Below are 23,253 nucleotides of genomic sequence, written 5' to 3'. Positions count from 1 at the left end.
TTCCTTTCTCTGCCCTTGCAATCTCTTCCCAAAATAAAACAAATTTAAAAATAAAACCCCAACAAGCAAAAGAGTCTCAACATGCAAGTTGTAGCGTGGCCCAGTGATTCCCACATTGTATATATTCTTTAGTTCAGACTTCTTTACCACTATTTGTTGAGATGAGTCATTGGTCTGGTTCACAGCTTCTGGCTTCTGCTACCCTTTTGATACTAGGCCCTCTCTGGGACTGCTCTTAGATAGTCTGTTGTCCTGTGTCACAGAGATCGTGTAACATTGGATCTGCAGTTCCGGCACCTATACATATTATAGCAGTTCATAGATGAGGTTGATGTTGGAGTGGGCTCATAGCCCTATGTCTAGTCCTGGGTAGCTAGGTTGGTCAGCCCTTAACTTATCCTTTATCTTCGCCAGTCAGGTGCTATTTAGCACTGCCTCATCTAGCTCATCCAAAGCATCAGGCATGAAGGAGTGGCCTGTCCTCTGGCTCACACCCTTGGGTCAATCACCAAGGCCAGCTCTGCTGGTTTGCCCAGGCAAGGTGCAGACCCCATTCTCTGACTCGCAAAATTGCTACAGTTGGTGAGGGCCAGGGCATGCTCATTTGCTATTGTCCCCTGAGACCAGTTATCCCACCTGCCCCAGGTGGCAAGGGGCTGACATATTTCCATAACCCTTGTGTCCCCCTTGCACACAAGGGAGAGAGTGGAGGTCCTCTCCTGTCACATCCACATGACTTGCTCACATGTACCCCTCCACCATCAGCAGGGTCAGCTCTAGTGTGCTCCCCACAAAAGGTTTTTGTCTCACCTGGTTCCACAGCCATTCAGTCCCAAAGAAACACATAACACACAGAGGCCTATATTAATTATAAACTGGTTGGTCTGTTAGCTCATTTGTAGCGTTGGAGCAATGGAATGGAATTGAGAATGGAAAAGAGACCGAAGGCATGCTTTACATTGGCATAAATAGTATAAGAGGCCATGCCCAAGTGGGCAGGTAACTTAAAGGCTACTGGCAGTAGGAATTCCTACAGCAGGTAATAATCCTCATGTATTGATTATTAATTGTTCATATGTAAGTGTTTTTAATGTATTTATATTGTTTGATGAGTTAATAAATTATCTCTTAAAGGTCTTGTGTACTTCAAGATTATTTATTTCATTCAACAAATTTATTATTGCTTAATGTAATAATGAAACTATAATTTTACTTTCAGCGAATCATAGAGGGGAAATATTTAAATAGAAGATTTACGTTTGAAATACCAAATACAGATTCAATATAATGCCCATCAAAATCCCAGCAAAATTTTTCACAGACCTTGAAAGAATAATACTCAACTTCATATGGAAAAGCAAAAGACTCAGGATAGTCCAAATAATTCTGCACAATAAAGGAACTTCTGGGGGCAAAACGATCCCTGGCTTCAAATTCTACTACAGAAAAACAGTACTGAAAACAGCCTGGTATTGTAATAAAAACAGACAGGAGGATCAATGGACTAAAATCAAAGACCTGGATATCAATCCACACACCTACAAACATCTGATATTTGACAAAGAAGCAAAAATTATAAAATAGAAAAAAAGAAAGCATATTCAACAAATGGTGTTGGCATAACTTGATATCAACATGTAAAAAAATGAAAATAGATCCAAATCTATCACCATGAACAAAACTCAAATCCAAATGGAATAAAGACTTCAATATAAAATCAAACGCATTGAGCCTCATAGAAGAGAAAGAGGAAAGTACACGTGAACGTATTGGTGCAGGAGACCACTTCCTAAATATAACCCCAGTAGCACAGACACTGAGAGAAAAAATTAATAAATGGGACCTCCTAAAACTGAGAAGCTTCTTTAAAGCAAAGGACATGGTCAACAAGACAAAACAGTAGCCTACAGAATGGGAAATGATTGTGATCAATCTAACATCAGACAGAGGGCTTATATCCAAAATATATAAAGAACTCAGGAAATTTGTCATCAAAAGAACAAATAACCCAATAAAAAATGGGTACAGACCTAAACAGAATCTAAAATGGTTAAAAGCCATTTAAGGAAATACTCAATATCCAAGATGCAGCAATATTGCTTTTCGGTATATACCCAAAGGATGCTTAACCATGTAGCAAGGATATATGTTCACCTATGTCCATGGCAACATTATTTGTAAAAGTCAGAACCTGGAAAAAATCTAAATGACACTTGACAAAAGAATGGATAAATAATATGTGATACATCCATTACACAATGGAGTACTGCACAGTGAGCATAATTAATGACATCTTGAAGTTTGCAGTTAAATGAATACATTTAGAAAGCATCATGTTGAATGAGGTAACAGATCTAGAAACACAAATGTAATATGTACTCACTTGTAAGTGGCTTTTAGACATAAAGCAAAGAAAAACCGGCTACAATTCACAACCTAAGTGAATCTAAACAACAAACAGAACCCTAAGAGAGGCATACATGGATTTAATCTACATAAGAAGTAGAAAAAATAATATATCCTGAGTAAATTGAGAGCATGGAGATCATAGAAGAGGGGGGAGAAAGAAGGGGAGTGGAGAAAAATATATAGCTCAATAAAAACAATAAAAAATCTTTAACAATTCAAAAATGAACTTTATCCTTCCAAGTCTTCCCATAACATATATGATGACCTCACACCTTGGCTGAAAGTCTTCATTATTACATTGTATTGTCTTCATTTTCATAGATTCCTATTGTTTTTATTCAGACTTTATTTAATCTTACTATATTTACACAGCTCTCTATTGTCTATCTACTCACAAATACCTTGAATTTATACTTCTGGTCTTCTTTTAATTTCAAGCAAATAGTCATTAAAATAGTATAAAACTTTTACTATATTGGCTATGAAAGAGAAAATGTTACTTAATTGTTTACAGATTGGGTACTTCTTTAATATTTAATATAAACCATTGAGTTTGAAAAAGCTATCCTGTTAAAACTTGGGTGGTATCTTTCTTTTTCTCACTTGTGGAAATTAATCAAAAGCATCAATGGGTACTGAGTTCAGTCACGCTTGAATAGCAGGTCCTCAAAGGCTCACAAACTGTTACTACTCCTGTGACATCCTGCCCTTCCTCTACCAGTGTCCCATCCTCCACACACTGCTGTTTCTATTATAAGCAACCATTACACTAGGTCCTCTTATACTCATTTTTTCTCCCTTAGTTCATTGTATATGTTTATTCTTACCCTGAATTTTTCAGAATGTTATTTGTTCTTTGGGAGTTCTTTTTGTGAGTCATTTTAAGAACATTCATCTCATTTCATTTTTGTTAAAGTCAGTGTACATTCTTCAAATGGTTTCTATTTTTTAGTCATGCATTTCATATCATATATTTTATCTGTTCTTTCCATGTTTACAAATACCACACAAATACATTCATACATACATACATACACACACAAACACACACACACACACAGACACACACACACACACACAGAGTTTTCAGTTTCATCATGCCTCGTGCCCTAGATATTGATAAAACTAATGCATGTGTTAAGTAACAGACCTCAATATCTGACTTGTACACTTTAGTGAAAAATGTGTGCTTTGCTCTTTTACAGCAGTGTTTAAGAGTTAATGGCACTGTTTAATAATTGAGGACAGTTTGTTAATAGGTTTTTGCTGCATTTATGCATCACACATGTAGAAAATTGTAATTGAGTAAGAAAAGTAGACCCTCACCACAGTTTGCTTAGAAAACTCTAGAATCAAATTGCCTCTATTTGGAAAAAAAGGATTCTAGGTACCATGGAGGACATTAAAATGATCTACTTAAATTCTGTAGTCTTGTTTGTTATCACATATTTAGGCTATACAAAAACATGCTTTACAAAACCTAAGCATTAGATTCAGAATTACAATGAAAATAATATCACCCATATTTGATTCTAATATTGTGCTTGGGATCAAATCATGTGTTTGTTCATGTAGGCTACCACTTTTCCACCAATGTACACTCCAAACTCATACAAAGGTTTCACAGAACACACACAAACAGAGACAGAGATAGAGATAGACATAATGCTAGAGTATTAATGAGTTACTATCTTTGGCTGAGAATTCAAGTGCCTTCAAACATTTTTATGTAATATTATCATATCAATCATGCACTATTTATGTAATCAGAAATAAAAGAATATTCTCAAAGCTAATTAAATGCACAACCTACACAGACTATTAAGTGTAGGACAAGTCAATTATGTTTTCAAAGATACTTTATTCAAAATTGTTATATGTAAACTTCAAAAAATAGATTATTTCCTCATTTAGCTATTTTCCAGAATGTGGGTAAATAACAAAAACTTGAAACTTGCTTTTATAAGGCACCATTACATTAATAGAAAGACCTGCCAAAAATAACACCAAAAGACTATTTTAGATCACGTATACTTAGTACTTATGAATATAGTATCAAGAAACTTAACTTTTATCAGCAACTATACTTAAGATTTATCCATATCTTAATAGAAAGGCACTCGAGTAAAGAGAACAATTATAATTTTATGAACTTTACTTCAAATTCTTAAAATATTTCAAAAGCAATGAGCAACTTTTTCTTCACTTGATTGATATTTTTGGTACTCAAATGTTATAGAAATGTATGCTTAATCACATACATTTTTCTAAAGGTTTATTTGTTCATTTCATTTGTATGTATATAAGTATGTGTACTTGTCTATTTGTGTCCAATGAGTATGAATGATATCTGCAGAGGCCAGAGTAGGGTGTTAGATTCCCTGCAATTGTAATAGCAAGGTTTTGTGAGATATCTCATGTGGGTTCTAGGAATGAAATTTGAATCTTCTTTAAGTGCAGTGTGCTCTTAGCCACTATGACATCTCTCCTATGCAACTTAGGTGATTAGTTGAAGACCAGCAGTACTTTTAATGGTGAATATAGTATTATAATTATGATTCTCCATTCATCTAAAGATTGCTGGGTAATCACATATTGTAGTGTAAAATATACTCCTCTGTTGTGTTCATGCCTGGCAAGCCAGCTCTTTGTTCCATGACCTCTATGCATAAATACTTAGGTCTGCATGACAATTTCAGAGGCAATGCTACTTTGGAAAGTTGTTGATTGTGCTGATAGACTAAGTTCCTGTGAAATTATATGTTGACTGAGGTTTCTTTCCTGACTGGTTCCCACAGTCATTAAGTCGCAAAGAAATCACTCAGATGTCTATATTAACTATAAACTAATTGGCCAGTAGCCAGGCATGAAATATAGGTGGGGAAACCAGACAGGAAGTAGAGGTGGGTCAGGGAGAACAGGAGAACTCTAGGAAGAAGGAAGCCCATTCCTCTGTAGTTGTGAACCTGCCACAGAAGAAACAAGATGTGACTGCCTCGCTGAAAAAGGTACCGAGCCATGTGACTAACATAGACAAGAATAATGGGCTAACATAAGTTATATGAGTTCATACAAAGCCTGAGCTAATGGCCCAATCAGTTTACAGTTAATATAGACCTCTGTGTGATTTCTTTGGGACTTAATGACTGTGGGAACTAGGCAGGAAAGAAACCTCAGACAACAGAATGGCACCCAATGGACAACTGCATCCACATAAAGCCTGACAGAGCTTGGAAAGTAATTCTAGACAGAAAATAATAGAGTTAAGCATGAATTATTAATAGCAGCACTTTCACAAGTGGGCTCTGCTTGCTAGACATAAGTGCCCTCATTCAAGAGTGGCTTCTTGACTCAGCTTTAACAGCAAAACCTTGCAGCTCTTTAAAGAGGTCCTGCCACAAAACACTTAAATGGTGTTGATGAAAAGCTGACTGCATGCTTTCTGTTGGTGGCAGGGACCTTGAAACACCATCTGGGCCAGTACCTCAGCCATGAGGCTGGAATCTCAGAATGCCAAGGAATGGGCTGGAGCTAGCCATCAAAGCCACAGCTTCAATCCTCTCCATATTGCTTAGCAAATTGAAGACTCACGTGGTCAGAAAAAGAGAAATATACAGTAAGGAGAGCTTTAAGATGAAGAAAACCTCTAAATGTTTTGAAGTGTGTTAAAAATATATGCAGGCTTGGGAAAGAAAAGAAAAAGGTTAAAGTCCTTAAAAAAAGAGAGAGTAGATGTGCGTGGTGGCACACACCTTTAATCCCAGCACTTGGAAGGCAGAGACAGGAATATCTCTATGAGTTCAAGGATAGCCTGGTCTACAGAGGGAGTTCCAGGATAGCCAAAGATTCACAGAGATCCTGTCTCAAAAAGCCAAAATTTAAAGGTAAAAATAAAAAAATAGAAGTTAAAGTAAAGCCATGTAAAGATTAAAAAATACATAAAAAAGTCTGGATACTGTATGTTATTATTCTCTCTTTAAATTGTTTGAATGCTGAGCAAGGAACAACAGCTGCTAAAAGATATATGTTTGTAAATGCTGCTGAATTAATTCAAAATAGGTATTTTGAAAATACCTTGACTGCAAAATTGGAGTCAAAATGTTTGTTACTTTGGAGAAGAGGATTTGCTTTTGTTTGCACAGGAAATGAGAGGCTGTGGATTCATTCTGAGTTAAGAAAAATTGGGTTTGATTAAGGAAGACCACCTAAAAAGTTTTCAGTAGGAACAGATGGCCCAGATGTCAGAGTTCTATATCCAGAACAGATTCAAGATGCAGCCTGAGATGATCAAGACTCACAGAATACTCAGTTAGGACTTGATCATAATTCTAAATTTTCTTTAGGTCCCAAAATGATTATAAAAAACCCCAACCAGCAGGAAGTAGCCAAGAAAACTATGCCCACATTCCCAAAAAATGGACCAAGGATATTTTCATTTGTTTTTGTTTTTTTAAAAAAAGAGGTGGAAGTGGACCAGTTCCCATAGTAATTAAGTTCCAAAAAATCACACAGAGGTCTACATTAACTATAAATGGATTGGGCCATTAGCTCAGGCTTCTTATTAACTCTTATAACTTACATTAGCCCATTATTCTTGTCTATGTTAGTAACATGGCTTGGTACCTTTTTTCATTGAGGCAGTCATATCTCACTTATTCTGTGGTGGGCTTACAGCAATTGCAGAGGAATGGGCTTCCTTCTTCCCAGAATTCTCCTATTCTCCTTGACCCACCTCTACTTTCTGTCTGGTTGTGCTGCCTGGACTTCCTGCTTGGCTACTGGCCAATCAGCATTTATTTAAAACATAAATGACAGAATACACACCATTCTCCCAAGCCAATTATATTCTCATCACACCTATGGTACTTGTGTATGATAACCATAATTGCCTCTGGTAATGTATATGAATATCACAGAATTCCACTTTATAGTCCAGCTTTGTAGGAATGCAGAGTGTCACTGGCTTCATCAGAATTGGTGTGTATATGAAGTTAGAACACTTTTGAGGACCGAGTTGAGGACTGGGTTATTTCATTAGAAAAAATAAAATAAAAGAATATACATTCTCATCATTGGTGCCATGATGAATGCAGAAGAGAAATGATGGGTTTTGATTTGTTTTGTTTATTATTTTGTTGTTGTTTAGGTCTCCCATATATTTCTGTGTAACTCAAGTCTTGGTTGTGATGAACTGCTTGTATATTTTACTTCATTCTTCTTAAATCTTTTTCTTTCCATTAACAATATAACCGATGTGGGCTTTATAAACTTCATGTACATAAGGGTATTGCTGCTACTTGGATTTCCCTTGCTTCTTTGAAATTTGTTTTTTAATTTATTTGTTTACTCATTTGTTGGAGTTCCAACTCTGAAAGCTTAATGATAAGATATAACTGATGTTATATTTTTGTGTTCCAACACTATTAATAGCTTGGTGTGTTTCAATACAAGTTGAAATTGAGTGAGAGAAAAAAGGTAAAATAGTGTTTTAATAAGGAGCTGTGGCAGGGCTGCGTCCCCAACACCCCAGCCGCCTGCTCGGCTAGCTTATGCTCCGAAATAATTACACGGACACTGTATTCTTTTAAACACTGCTTGGCTCATTTCTACCTAGCCTTTCCTCAGCTAACTCTCGTGCCTGGACTAGCCCATTTCTTATCATCTGTATAGCACCGGTCTTACCGGGAAGATTCTAGCCTAAGTCCATTCTGGGTCGGAGCTTCATAGCGTGCATCTTCCCTGGAGCGGGGAGCATGGTGTCTCTCTGAGGCGTCTGCTCTGGAGAGGAGAGCTGTGGAATCTGACCTCACTTCCTCTTCCTCCCGGCATTCTGTTCTGTTTACTCCACCTACTTATGTCCTAACCAATAAAATGGGCCAAGGCAGTTCCTTTATTAGCCAATGACCTTCTTCCATCATTTCCCCTTTTTTGGTTTAAACAAAAAAAAAGGCTGGGGTGTTGGGGACGCAGCCCTGCCACCACTCCTATTACTACAAAATAGAAAGAGAGTCATTCAGCAAGACCATAATAGTAGTAGACTTGAGGTTCTTGAGAGATGGATAAGATATCAAGTAAGATATCAACTTGCCTTCTTCTTACAGAGACAAGAATCTACTAGACAGAAAACAAAACAAAAATAATAATCAAAGCCTGATTTTATTTATTAAATATATTTTATAACATTTGAGCCAGCTCTTTTGTAATATTACTTTGTTTCATGTGATACCTGCAACTTAAACATATTATAAGCACTAAAACAAAAGCTTTTAACTTATATTACCATTCCAACTCTTTAGTAGGAGCTGCGGGCTGCATTCCTGCCACCCAGCTCCCGGCCGCCTGGCTAGCTTATGCCCCAAAATAACGACACACAAACTCTATTCATATAAACACTGCTTGGCCCATTTCTATTAATGTGTGTAGCACCATGAGGTGCGCTTACCAGGAAGATTCTAGCCTACGTACATCCTGGGTCGGAGCTTCATCGTGTCTGCCCTGGGGAGCAGCAGCATGGCTTCTGAGCTCACTTCCCTTCTTCCCAGCATTCTTTTCTGTTTACTCCACCTACCTAATTTTCTGTCCTATCAGGGCCAAGGCAGTTTCTTTGTTTAACCAATGACCTTCCTCCATTACAACTCTAAGTAGATATTTGGATTTGATAGTTTTGATAGTGGTAATTTTTGTCATCTTGAGACTTTTACTAATTTATTCTCTTCAAATTGATGGGGTATCTGTCTATGTGATATGTGAAATTTAATTTAAGGATGTAACATTTGTTTATTTTTAAATTTTATTCATGAATGTTTGCATGTCTCTATGCGGTTATGTGAATTTAAGTGCAGTATCCATGAAGGGCAGAAAAGTGCATCAAATCCCCTGAAGTTGGAATTATAGGTGGTTGTGCTTGACACAACGTGGGTGCTAGGAACTAAACTCCAATCCTCTTGCTAGTAACTGCTGAGCTATCTCCAAGCTTCACTGGAAACTAATTTAGGTCACTTTCCCTTCCTTCATCTTCTTCCTTGCTTGCTTTAAAATTCATAGCCTTTTTTGTCATTAGTTGTTTTGTTTTTTTTTTTAATTTTTTTTATTGATAAAAGGAGAATAAAGAAAAGAAAGAAAAAAAACAAATTTCCACCTCCTCCCAGCCTCCCATTTCCCTCCCCCTCCTCCCATTCTTCTCCTCCTCCTCCCACCCCTCTCCCTTTCCCCCCACTTTTCTCCCCCTCCCTCTCCAGTCCAAAGAGCAGTCAGGGTTCCCTGCCCTGTGGTAAGTCCTAGGTCCTCCCCCCTCCGTCCATATCTAGGAAGGTGAACATCCAAACTGGCTAGGCTCCCACCAAGCCAGTACATTGCGTTGGATCAAAACCGCGTGCCATTGTCCTTGGCGTCTCATCAGCCCTCATTGTTCGTCATGTTCAGAGAGTCCAGTTTTATCCCATGCTTTTTTGGTAACAGTCCAGCTGGCCTTGGTGAGCTCCCAGTAGATCAGCTCCACTGTCTCAGTGGGTGGGTGCACCCCTCGTGGTCCCGACTTCTTTGCTCATGTTCTCCCTCCTTCTGCTCCTCCTTGGGACCTTGGGAGCTCTATCCAGTGTTCCAGTGTGGGTCTCTGTCTCTATCTCCATCCATCGCCAGATGAAAGTTCTAGGATGATATGCATGATATCCGTCAGTATTGCTCTAGGATAGGGTCATTTCAGGTTCCCTATCCTCAGCTGCCCAAGGAACTAACTGGGGGCCTCAGCTTGGGCACCTGGGAGCCCCTCTAGGGTCAAGTCTCCTGCCCACCCTAAAGTGGGTCCTTTAACTAAGAAATGGGGTTCCGTGCTCCCCTATCCCACCTTCCTTTATCCCGATCCTCCTGTTTCCCCATGTCCCCCCTCCTTTCCTTCTACCTTTTCTCTCCCCATCTCCCCTTACCCCCATCCCACCCCACCCCCAACATCCCACTTTTCTCCCCGGCAATTTTGTCTACTTCCCTTATCCAAGAGGATAACTATATGTTTTTCCTTGGGTTCACCTCTTCAATATAGTGCTGGAAGTTCTAGCAATAGCAATAAGACAACATAATGGGATCAAGGGGATTCGAATTGGAAAGGAAGAAGTTAAACTTTCGTTATTCGCAGATGATATGATAGTGTACATAAGTGACCCCCAAAACTCCACCAAAGAACTTTTACAGCTGATAAACAGCTTTAGTAATGTGGCAGGATACAAGATCAACTCCAAAAAATCAGTCGCCCTCTTATACACAAAGGATATGAAAGCAGAGAGGGAAATCAGAGAAGCTTCTCCATTCACGATAGCCACAAACAGCATAAAATATCTTGGGGTAAATCTAACCAAGGAAGTGAAAGATCTATTTGACAAGAACTTTAAGGCATTGAAGAAAGAAATTGAGGAGGATACCAAAAAATGGATGGACATCCCTTGCTCTTGGATTGGGAGGATCAACATAGTAAAAATGGCAATTCTACCAAAGGCAATCTATAGATTCAATGCAATCCCCATCAAGATCCCATCAAAATTCTGTCATTAGTTGTTATGTGCTAAATACAACCGGAATCACGAGCAGTCCAGCTCCTACATAACTTGTTATCCATTCCTGTTTACTTGTGAATCCACAAAGAGGCATGTTGTGCCTTTTGAAACTTGTGTTTTCCCCTTCTTATCCCCCTCCTTCTTGTCACTAGCAAGGATTTTTACTCAATCAACCTGTCAAAAAGCATCAATAACATATTTTGAGGTAGTTTAACTGTCACCTCAGTCCCATAATCTAAGCTACTATGGTATCTTAGTTAGGGTTTCTATTGCTGCAACAAAACACCATGACCAATAAGAAGTTGGCCAGGAAAGGGTTCATTAAGCTTACCCCCCCACATTATCAAAGCCTTTCTTGTTATTATCTGGATAAAACTCTCTGCATAACAGCTTATATAGAAAGTTTATTCATAACTTTCCATTCTTGAAAGCACCCAAGTTGTGGCTGAGAAAGTAATGAGCAAATATACTTTCATGTATCCATATACTAGATACATCATAATCATAATACTTGATGACAAAAATAAGTGAGGTATAAGTCATGAAAGAAATGAAGGATACCCAAATACATATAGCTAAATGAAAGTAGTCAGTTTGTAAAACCTACATACTCTGTGTTTCCAATTATGTAAAGTAAAATGGTTTGGGTTATGCAGATCGTTCTAGTTTGCTTTCTCTGTGACAAATACCATGCCCAAAAGCAATTTTCTGGAGCAAACCATTTATTTGGCTTACACTTCCAGTTCACAGTACATTATTAGGACAAAGCAGGGCATGAACTGAAGCCAAAACAATAGAGAAAATTTGCTTTCTGTCTCACTCTGGCTTGTTCAGTTAGCTTTCTTACATAGTCCCAGAACAATTGCCTGGGGATTATCCTACCCACAACAGTCTGAGTCCTGACACATCAATCATCAATCAAGGGAATATCTCATAGATGTGTGCACAGACCAATCTTCTCTGGGCATCCCCTCATTTGAGCCTGCTTCCAATGACTTTAGGTTATACCAAGTAATAATGCAATTTAGCTAGTATACAGATAGTGAAAGGGGAAATGGACACCAGGAGTTAAAGGAAAGAGAGATGAACAGGTAATACCCAAACTTTCAACAACAATGAAAATCTGTTTATGCCTGTGAAATTAAAGGACCCCAGGAATGAACACACATATGAGCGGGGGAATCTTGGCAGTAATGATACATTAGTGTAGACTCGCTGATTTATAAGCAATGCCTCTCTATAGAAGCAGGATGACAATGAGAGGTGCCAAGCATTTTGGATCCAGTGGGTGTCTGCAAATATCTGTAGCTTCCACGAAGTCTTCCGGTGAACATAAGACTGTGTTGCTTCAGGAACTAATGAGGTTTGTGTGATCCTTTTAAAACAGTAAAGTGTTTGTAAGTGCTCGCATGCACATGTGGCTCACAACTAAGACATACTGATTACAAAACAGCTACTAAATAAAGTTACCACTGACCATCGTCCATAGCACAATTCAGTCCTGTAGCAAGTGCTTCTTTCCTGTCCTGTTATATATTACTTAACAATGTCTGGTATTAGCATGAAGCTATAATTTGGCAGCAACATTTGTATAACTAATAACGATAGATGAAGCTGAACCAAGGAAATTTGCTTTCTGTCTCACTCTGAATTGTTCAGTTAGCTTTCTTACATAGTCCCAGACCAATTGCCCGGGGATTATCCTACCCACAGTTTGTTTTATGCAAAGGAAAATCATTCAGCATCCTTTTCTTTAATTTAAGTGACCACATAGTTCAATTTTCAAGAAGAATTTCTACAAATTGATGTCCCTCAGTAATGGAAAAGATAAACTGCAGTCAAGAATAGCAAAAGCCCCAAAGTTACAAGCAATCAGTCATATAACAGATAATCTCTTTGTATGAATTATGCACCCAAAATTCCACTGGGTGAAAAAACTGAACCGATATTATTTATACTCCATTTTAACATAGCTTTCTGCGTGTCGGAACATTCAACTTCATTAAGATTTAATAAATTTAGGAATACATATTTTTAATAAATAACTTGAAATGTCCTATACAGAGATAAGTAATGAATGGATGTGGTGACATATTTCTCCCAAGATGCTCATGCATTCACAATATCCAGCGTTCATTTGTTTCTAGTCAGGAGACAGAATAAACTCTTCTTTTTGAGTCTCTTTGAGCTCAATGTTTCAAAAACCCTGTCATTTTAGTGAAATGCAATATGGATGTCCTAATGTAATGTGGCAGATAGGGAAGTCTGCTACTAAGAGATAAAGTACTTGTAGGTCAAAGGGCATTGTGTAAATAAACCTAAAATATAACTCTGGACCGATATTTAAACCTTCTACTAACAATCCTAATATGGTGTCATGCAGCAGAATGAGGTGGCAAAGAATATATTAAGGGAACCTGGAGATAGCCAAAGGTCTTTCTGTAGTAAATGGATTCAGAAAATCTTTAAAGGAACAACCATGCATGACAAATGTGGGTTCACTTTGTAGAATTCATGTAATTTTCTCTTTATCCCCAATGTTCACAAACATGCTCACACATCAACTCAAATAATTATTTCCCTTCAATTTCAGACAATGAAATCATTACAGGTCCTGTACTTGATGAATATAATATGTGACTGTATACTGAATGACTCCAGAGTGAGGCCTGTGTAAAGACCATTTTCATGGCAGCATGAAGTCTGGGAAGCACACTGATATGTGGAATTTCAGGGTAATTCCTAGGGTTAGTTCCTCATGGACAACAATAGTGAAAACATTTATTAAGACCCCATACAGCTCAGGCTGTCAGTCCTGCTGGATGGGTAACTTTTTATCATTACTCTTGACAAAATGCCAGACAAAAGCACCACTAGGAAGGATGAGTTTGTTTGGGGTTATCTTCTGAGGGTATAGTCTAGCATCATACAATAGTTATGTTGACAGCAGCATGAGGTGAATGTCATGCCTGTCTAGCATTTTCATGGATGCTGGTATCACACACTTCTATCCTCATATCTGAGTAGAAGTGTTTCACTTCCTGAGCCATCTGTGTAGCCCAGTCTGTTTCTGTGACTAGTTTCCCATCAGTAAACGGGCGCTAATCTAGCTATCCTAGGAGGACTGTGAGGATGATGCTTTAAGCACTACCATAAATGCTTGACAGAGAAAATTTCCTTGGCTTAGAAGTTGCAGTGTGAGAGAACATGTTATTCCATCTATCTTCAGGTGGCACGTGCGTTTCTGGATGAACCTACCATTGTTTCTGGGCTTAATTCTCAAAGTCGAGTAACATTTATTCATTTTCATTCATTCTCATATTCAGGGCAGCATAGTAAGCAGTGCCTTAGATGCAGAGAGTTGGCAAGGCAAGAGGTTGAGCTATGCTAAATCCTTTTGTGGGGTTCCTGTTACCCCTCTGCATCCCCCCCCTTTCTATTGGGCAGTATCAGGCACCATCGCGACAGCCTCTCTCCACAGTTTCACTAGGGACCTGCTGCCGGGCATGTTCATCTGCAAAGTCTAATGTCTGCCTTTCAAAGATAGGGCAGACACCAGTACCATTTATTGTGTAAGCTCTGAGAATTGAGCCTTCACTTTTCAGGCAAATTGCTAAATAGCTTTCAACCTTTTCTGGCATCATGCTGACTCCACAGGTAGCATTGTTACTGCCATTTCACCAAAGGGAAGCTCCAGTCACAGACACATTAAGTAATTTGTTCAACAGCACTTAAGCTAATAACATCTTGGAAGAACATTGAGACGTCTCCCTCTTTGATGTTGTCTATGAAAATGTGAGATCTAACATTGAAGTGCTTGATTTTAGTACCATCTACCATTTAATCTTCCCTTAGTCACGACTTTTTATGGACAACTTTACCTCTGAGGCCTGAAATTGAAATTGAATTAATTAAAGGCAGCACAAGATGTCATTAAGTCACTCTTAAACCAAATTAAAGAATGGTTTTTAAGTAAAGGCAAATCTTGGACTTGGAGAGAAATGCAGGCAAATAATTTGCATCTATTTGTGTTAATCTTTACATGAACCTGCGCACAACTTCTATTGCCACCTGGGACACCCCCTCCTCATCATTCTGGAGTCCCTCTCAGAAAGAATAGCATCCTTAGTACCAGAGACCTGAGATATTTCGAACTCTGTAATCGTTTATAAAACAAGAAGCTGGAATTGCTCTCAGTCCCAAACATATGTTGTCCTTTGCTCTGTTCCAGAAATACTAAAATACTTTTGCCATGCTAAATCTCACTGACATGTAACAGCCAATCTATCTCTCTTCTGACATGCCATATGCAGAAAATAAGCGAAGAATTTGATCAAACACACAGATTTCAGCTAAGTTGGTCTTTGAGGACCAGTCCTATCTTGTCTGTAGATTTTCAGTGTTTCTGGTCTGTATAAAATTTTGCTATTAATTTTAACATTTCCTTGACCGTTCACATGTTCTTGAAATAATTCTACTTTTTTGAAGAATATATGTAACCTTTGTCACAAAATGTATACGTTTCTCTACAGGAAGAGAGAGAGATTAATACCCTGTTTCTCCTAATGACTGTTGATAATGTGGTTTTAAGGACGTGTTATCACAAGACCTGGTTAAAGGGACAATCCTGTAATATGAATCACAACAAATAAAAATTAGTAGGGAGTAGGGCTTTGTGAACAAGAGCCTAATTCTTTTCTTTTTCTTCCCATCTCATTTGCTACCTGTCCTTTTTCTAGTTCCAAATCCAAATTTCCATGCCAGATTGAAAAATAAAACAGCATTGGCTCTTTGTTGCTATCTTTTTTCCACATCAAATTTGTATTTTAGCATGGGAGATGACGCCATTGTTTTTAATGAAATGAACTTTGAGTGAACTCCCACAATCACTAACTGATAACCAATAAAATAAATAATTGATTAATCTTGGAGCAGTCAGACTCTGATGAACAGTTACCGAATATATCTCGTCTAGCTGCCCTCTGGAAAGACTCACAAGTTTTGGCCTTTCTTTATTATTTCTTTTTTTCCAAATGGACAATTTTTGACAAACACACTCCTAAGAGCAGTCAAGTGTCAAATATAGAGTTACGGCTGGTGCAGCTGCCTTTGGGATCACACGCTCCATTTATTCATTACAGGAAGCTCAGATGCACAGGCATGTGGTGCCACTTTGTAGAACTGTCAATTTAGTGCACTTAATGAACATTGATCATGTTCACCCAGACACGCTTCTCCGTGTTACAAACAAGAACTCAGGGGCTTCTGAATGACACCCTGGAAACTTTTCTTTTGATATATGGACTTTCACAGAATTTTTTTTTTTGTTCAAATTAAATAAAGACAAATATAATGTTTCTTAGAATTAACTACAAAGGCATAAAAACTAATGACAAATTTGTTCTGGTCAGAGGTGGTGGCTCACACTTTTATTCTCGGCAATTAGGATGTAGAAAGTGGCAGAGATCCTTGAGTCAGAGGTCACTATGTTCTATACAATGAGTTAGCAGCCAGCCATAGCATTATAATAAGACTGTGCCTAACAAGAAAACTAGCAAACAAAACAACCACTTAATTTGGTTTGCATTTTGTGAATCCATGTATTTTAATTCTTAATGTACAAAGTAGTTTTCCTTGTTATCTTGTTGCTAGAGTTTGAACCAGTCTCAACGTTGACAAACACATATAGCATCCAGTTGCATCACCAGCCTCACAGTACCAGTTTGAATGAGTAATGACGTTAAGGATCATTAAGTTATCTTGTGAATATTTGAAATTGTATAGCATTGCCTGCTTCAAAACTCATTTGTAGCATTTAAAAAATTATTCTGGCAATTATGAAATCTCCTTCTGAGTATTTTTACCATTCATAAATTCCACTGAACATACCAAGTTTCAACAGAATATTTCAGCAATTATGCTTTCAGTCAAGATTTTATTGAGTGGATACCCATTAGTAACCACCCTGAAATGGACTCTCTGAACGTGGCCAACAATGAGGGCTGACTGAGAAGCCAAGGACAATGGCACTGGGTTTTGATACTACTGCATGTACTGGCTTTGTGGGAGCCTAGTCTGTTTGGATGCTTACCTTCCTAGACCTGGATGGAGGAGGGAGGACCTTGAACTTCCCACAGGGCAGGGAACCCTGACTGCTCTTTGGACTGGAGAGGGAGGGGGAGAAAAGTGGGGGGAGGCGGGGAGGAGGCAGAAATTTTTAATAAAAATAAATAAATAAATAAAAAGTGGATTTAGAGATTAAATAAACATAGTGCCTAGTACAATAAAACCTACACTCTACAGAAGAAGCTACTGTTTAAAACACTACTCGTGTGTGTAGTTGTATTTATGGATGTCCCTAAAGGGTAAGTATATAAGATGGAAGGAGTCTGTGAGATTGAAGAAGAATCCCAGAGATGTCCCATGAATAGAATCCTAAGATGGTACTTTCACAGGAAGCTGAGATAAACAACATATGTAGGAAAAACCTGTTACTGTGCTATTTGCACTTATTATTTTTCTAAGGTGTTGAATTATCTTACTGAATCTGTCTATGATCATTTCTTTGGCTCTGGTGTTATACATTTCAACAATGTTTGCTGAATGGAAACATACATGATCTTACATTTTATGGGATTATTATCAATTTTCTATTGTGGAAATATTTGCATATCCATCCATCTATCATCTATATTCTATCCAATTATCATGTATCTATCTGTCTGTCTGTCTGTCTGTCTGTCTATCTATCTAGTAATGATGTACCTTTGTCTAACATCTATATATTTATATTATGCTCATTTTTACTACAGTTTTTAATGGATTCTCTTTAATTCAGTATCTTGTATTTCATTGTTAGGTATATTTTTATCTTGTAAATTGGTATGAATATAAATTTGTACATTGCATTTAAAATTAATACACTCAACTGCAGATAATTTTTTTAGAAATGTAATTTCCAATTTGGAACTTACTAGGCAAATTTTGAGATTTTTAGCTTTTTTAAAATTATAGAATAGAGATCTTGAAGTTTACAGGTTTTAATATTAAATAACTTTATAAGGGAGTGCAGTATACTTCTGCCAATATTATTATTATGACCTACTTAATATTATAAGTGGAAGAAGAAGCTTATTTTTGATAACTTAAATATTGAGTTAAGTTGGGAGTGACAAGATGATTTAGAGGGTAAAGGCATTTACTACATAATTTAAAGACTTGAGTGAGTACAATCCTAGAGTCCATGTAGAGGCAGGAGAAATTTGGTTCCACAAAATTATATCTGACCTGCATACTTATGACCTAGAACATTCATTCTTTACATATATCATAGACACACAAACACATAACCTAAACACTAGAGTTTAGTTAAATAAACCGTGCACTCTGTGTACATGCTGATTGAGACATATTATGCTTAAATTTTGTGTACATGAATTCTGTTGCTGTGATACAACACCATAACCAAGGCAATTATAGAGGAAAGGATATACATAGCATACAGTTCCAGAGAGAGAAGAGTTTATTATGGGAGAAAAGCATGGCAAGCAACAAGTATCAGGCACATCGGCTTGCCTCTGAGAGCTCACATCTCAGACCACAAACAGAAAGCAGAAAGAGCACACTAGAAATGGCATATTGTTTTTGAAACCTCAGATTCTATCACCAACAATGTAATTCTTCAGGAAGGACAAGCCTTCTAAATCTACCTAAACCAAGTCACCAATAGGAGACAATGAATTCCCAAGATTATTGGGGGAGGGAACTTTTCATTCAAAGCACCAATTTGGATATTTGTGCAAGTGGAGGGTTATGTATGTGGATATACTTGTATGTGTGAATGTTATTCCTTAGGAGTCCTCTACCTTGTTTTTCTTACAAGGTCTCCCATTCGCCCAGAGTTCACAATCATGCTATGAAACCTGGCTAACAAACTTTATGTATTCACTTGTCTTGGCCTTCCCAGTATTTTATGTCACTTCTGGGAATCAAATTAAAGTACTCATGTTTACAAGGGGAGCATTTCACCAACAGAGGTACAAGCCCTTTAACTCCTTTATCTTATTTTTTATGTTCTCTAGTTGATCTTATACCAATAAAATATTTTTATTGTCAATCTTGCTGACACGTTTTAAAACTATGAATTCCTTAGTCTCATATACAATGATTAAAAAAAGATTCTGAAAAATTAGGGAATTTCTGATAATTCAATATATTTAATTGACAGTTATAGAATTCTCCATCTTGGAAAATATTTGGTACAATAAAAATGAAGTACATATCAATAACTTTATATATAATTTTTTCATAAAGAAATTCACTCCATTAAGGCACATTAAAATTAAATGCTCTATAGTAAAATAATGTCTATTAGAAGAATCATTTACTTTAATTCTTTTCTCACAGTATGATTAATGACAACTTTTGCTGCCAAAATGTAAAGCTCTCCCAGTTAGGAAATTTAAATCATATCATTGCAATAAATCAAGCCACGGATTTCTAAAGCTGTGTATTTTCTTCCGTGGAACTCTCTGATTCAGAGTAATAATAATAATAATAATAATAATAATAATAATAATAAAAGCTCTAACAAGTAAAGTTATGAAAAAGTCATGTGCATAATTATTATCTCTATATTTATTAAAATGCACATATCCATGTGCCTCCCAAACATTCTCATCAAAGAATCCTCCTTTCCAGTCTAATAACCTTTTTAAAATGGAAATTATGAAAGGCTATGATACAAGTGCTTCTAGCATCCTCTCTGAGAAGCTTTGAAACATGAATCCTTTATCTTTGAAGAGCCTTGTCCTTTATGCAGGAGAGAAGAGAGGGCCACATGTTGAGAGAATAAGTTTTGATGAAAGCAGATAATGGTGTTCTGATTTTACTGATGGGACACAAATCCCAGAAACAACTATTCATTTGTGTCTTTGCCGTCATTACTATGTTTCTATTAAAAGCTGCATTCCCCATCCCTTATATTTCAAACTCATAAAATGCTGCCATGACTCTAACAAATAAACTTTCCATTTCATTAATTTTCTTTAGTTTCACCACCTTTGTCATTAGGTTTGTGTTGAAGTTTAAGGGTTCAAATATTTTCACTTTCTTTCCTGACTGCTTCTTACCTTTTTTCTATACACATTATTTATTTGCTTACTTATACATAAGCATATTTTTGTTTGTTTGTTTGTTTAGTGGAAAGTATTAGCAATGTAGTCTTTGCTATACCAAAAAGGAAAAATAGAAACTGTGTACAGTAGGAAGTTTCAGGTCAGTGCACGGATGTGAACCGGGTCTGCAGACCTGTTCTCAAGTATTGTTTGATGTTTGTCATTTGTGACCTTTATGAACCTCTGAACAGCCTTCCTCAGGCTAAGGTGCAGAGATTGGAAAAGCACAGTGGGTATATTTGCTTATACTTATGAAAGAAAAAGACTTGACATGTGTAAAACAGAGGGTTTTAAGAGAGACTGTAGCAATGGTCTCTATCCCAATGCCACTATATCTAAAATAGCATTAGATGACAATTCTGATATCAGATATTCAGGTCTAACTTAAAGTTTTGGGAAGAGGGGTACTACAGGCATCCTTTGTAAATTAAAACCAAGCTAGAAACCCCTGACTGAAAGGTTAAGACATGAATATTGCCTAAGTCCAGACTCAAGTCTAGAAACAACACCATATGGATACAATGCAGATTTTCATGCCCCACCACATACGTCTGAAATCAGAATCAGGGGAAGGAACCATGACATCAGTGATGGGTCTTAGCTTTTCAGTTTTAATTTCCTTTATTTATATTTTTTTGTGCAGACAGAGAGCCAGTGCAGAACTTACATGTGCTAGAGAAGCACTCTTCCCTTGAGACACACTCAACACCATTTCCTCAGCTCAGAATACTGGTTGTAACAGGTACTGTGTCTTATCTTTTTGACGTATATTGAAGTTTGAGAGTCATTGCTTTGTTTAATCTAGCAAACCAGTGATATCTTGTTTCACTCTTTGTATTAGAGAATTATGACATTATGATTATTTTTAATAAACAGATTTTTTTACTTCTAGCTTTTTTTACATTTCCATTTTGTGTCCATGATTCAAGGTTAACCATTTCTCCAATTAATATATGGAGAAAGGAATTCCCCGCCTTTCAGCTTTTATTTAATTTCTTGACTTTTTATGAGAAAGTTGAGTCAGACATTCACTCTGTGTGATTCTGAGTTAATAACAACTCTGGTGGTTTGGAATGGATGATGTTGTAGAGAAGATATCGGATACAGATGAATATTTGAAATTGTTGAATTCTTAGCAGGTCTGGTTGATATGATGACCCAATTCTAAACCCTGAGGCACTCCACTCTGCAGCAAGCACTAACATGGTCAGGTTCAACTGACTTTAAGTTCAACAGTCTGGCTCTTTTAAAAGCAGTGCCTTTTAGAAAAGAAATCATCTTTGGAAGTAAATTTTTTAGTTTTAGCTTTAGGAGTGTCAAAACTTGTGCTAGCAGAAGCCTCTGGCAACAAGTAAAGAGATTAAGAAAGCCAAGTGGAATGCACAGGCTTATAAACATCAAAAGCAACTTTCCTTTTCTCCCATAAATATTGCATTAACAGAGATGCTCTTGAAATTCAGCTAACTTATCTACTACACATATTACTTTCTCATTTCCTGTTAGCAAAGATATTGGGTGAAGGCCAGTTACACAGGCATCACTTTGTATATGATTCTTGGAAATACCATACATACATTCAACTTACATTTGGTAAGAATTATTTTCACCATGTGATATTGTGCCCTTATTAAATTTTATACAACTTCAATAAATATATAAATACTATAAGAAAGTAACTTGAGAATGGGTTATAATACTCAATAGCGTCTATTTTCCTATTCACATTTAATCTCTGTAGAAGGAGTGAGCCACTTGTTGGTTACTGGCCACTTAGCCCGTAAATAATAGCACAGAAACTGTGTTAATTAAAACACTGCTTGGCCCATTAACTATAGCTTCTTTTTGGCTAACTATTACAGCTTTATTTAAGCCATTTCTATTAATCTTTATATCACCATGAGGTCGTGGCTTACCAGCAAAGTTTCAGCATGTCTATCTTCATTGGAGGCTCCATGGCATCTTCCTGATTCCACCCTCCACCTCCCATGCTATAGGCCAATCCAGTTTTTATTCTTTAACCAATAAAAGCAACACATATACAGAAGGACCTCTCACAACAAATCTGTTTATATGAATCTGAGCTTTGTATTCTGGAAACCCTCTTGTGCATATATGTGTCTGGAAATATGTGAGTTAGTCTCGGAGTGCATAGAATGTTTAGCTTTGTGATGCATAGATAATTTCTTTTTATTTTTTTTCTTTCGCAATTTCTTTCATTTAACTCCTCGTTCAAGAATCAAAAGATGTTAAGGCAGAATAAGTGTGTCATCCAGTGTGCTTAATTGAAAGTTGATTGATCCTTGAACCTGGTGCCCTATAATGTAGTATATGTACTGAAAATTTTACTTATATTCTCAGAAATTTTTTTATACAGCACTGTTTTGAAGACATGGTGAGTTTCTATGTCTATCATCCATTCATTCCTAAGTAAATAAAAAAATCATAGGCACCCCCAGGAATCCTTATATTGATGGAGTTCAATATGATCTAAATTTAAAAGAGTGTGCACAAACACACACATACACATACATACATACATATTTATGTATATATACATATATGCAGGTGTGTAAACAAAAGTAACATTTTCAAAACAAGGAAAGCTGTGTTATTATTTAAGTTTGGGAGTTATACGTGATCTGATTGAATTAGTTTTGTGTACAATAGTACCCAAGAGAAATAAAATTGTAATTTCCAATATTAGTACTGCCCAAAGAGACACTTCGTCACAGAAAAATATTGTAATAAACTGATAAAAATTCAACCTCTGGGGGCCTCTTCATCAACATATACTATCCTAGAAAATAGCAGGCAATAAATAAATAAGGTTTTAGAGTAGGTTTCCAGTTCAAATTTAATTTTGAGTTTTGTAGTATCTTCAGCTGTAGCATTCAAACACCATTTTTGCAGATGCAAAAAGAGAATTATGAGATCCTGCAGAGCGACTAATTGTTAGCAATTTCCTATAAGAAGTGGTTTGGGAAGTCTCCTCCTTTGCATGATATTGTGTTCAGTGTTCGTAACAACATGGGGAGGCAGCAGGGACCACTATAACCATCAAAAACAGTGAGGTGTACAGATTTAAAGGTGATAGCTGTAAGGAAGGTTAAAAGGAAAGTTTAATT

The 23,253-nt window shown here is 37.0% G+C and overlaps 1 protein-coding gene across 3 annotated transcripts in view; it reads left to right on the top strand.

Annotated features, from left to right (window-relative positions):
• The window catches only part of Cntn4 (contactin 4), a 998,986-nt gene that overhangs the window by 326,834 nt on the left and 648,899 nt on the right, over positions 1-23,253 (top strand). Inside the window, exon 4 of one of the 3 annotated variants that reach the window (XM_075983302.1) lies at positions 20,772-20,870. The exons of the other annotated variants lie outside the window; for them this stretch is intronic. The gene's annotated coding sequence lies outside the window, so the exon portion shown is untranslated. The remainder of the gene's footprint in view (positions 1-20,771; positions 20,871-23,253) is intronic. 3 annotated transcript variants of the gene reach the window in all.

Source organism: Microtus pennsylvanicus, chromosome 8 (genome assembly GCF_037038515.1).
Source record: "Microtus pennsylvanicus isolate mMicPen1 chromosome 8, mMicPen1.hap1, whole genome shotgun sequence".
Classification (NCBI taxonomy): domain Eukaryota; kingdom Metazoa; phylum Chordata; class Mammalia; order Rodentia; family Cricetidae; genus Microtus; species Microtus pennsylvanicus.
Note: the sequence above shows the minus strand (reverse complement) of the source record. Positions and strands in the feature narration are given on the sequence as shown.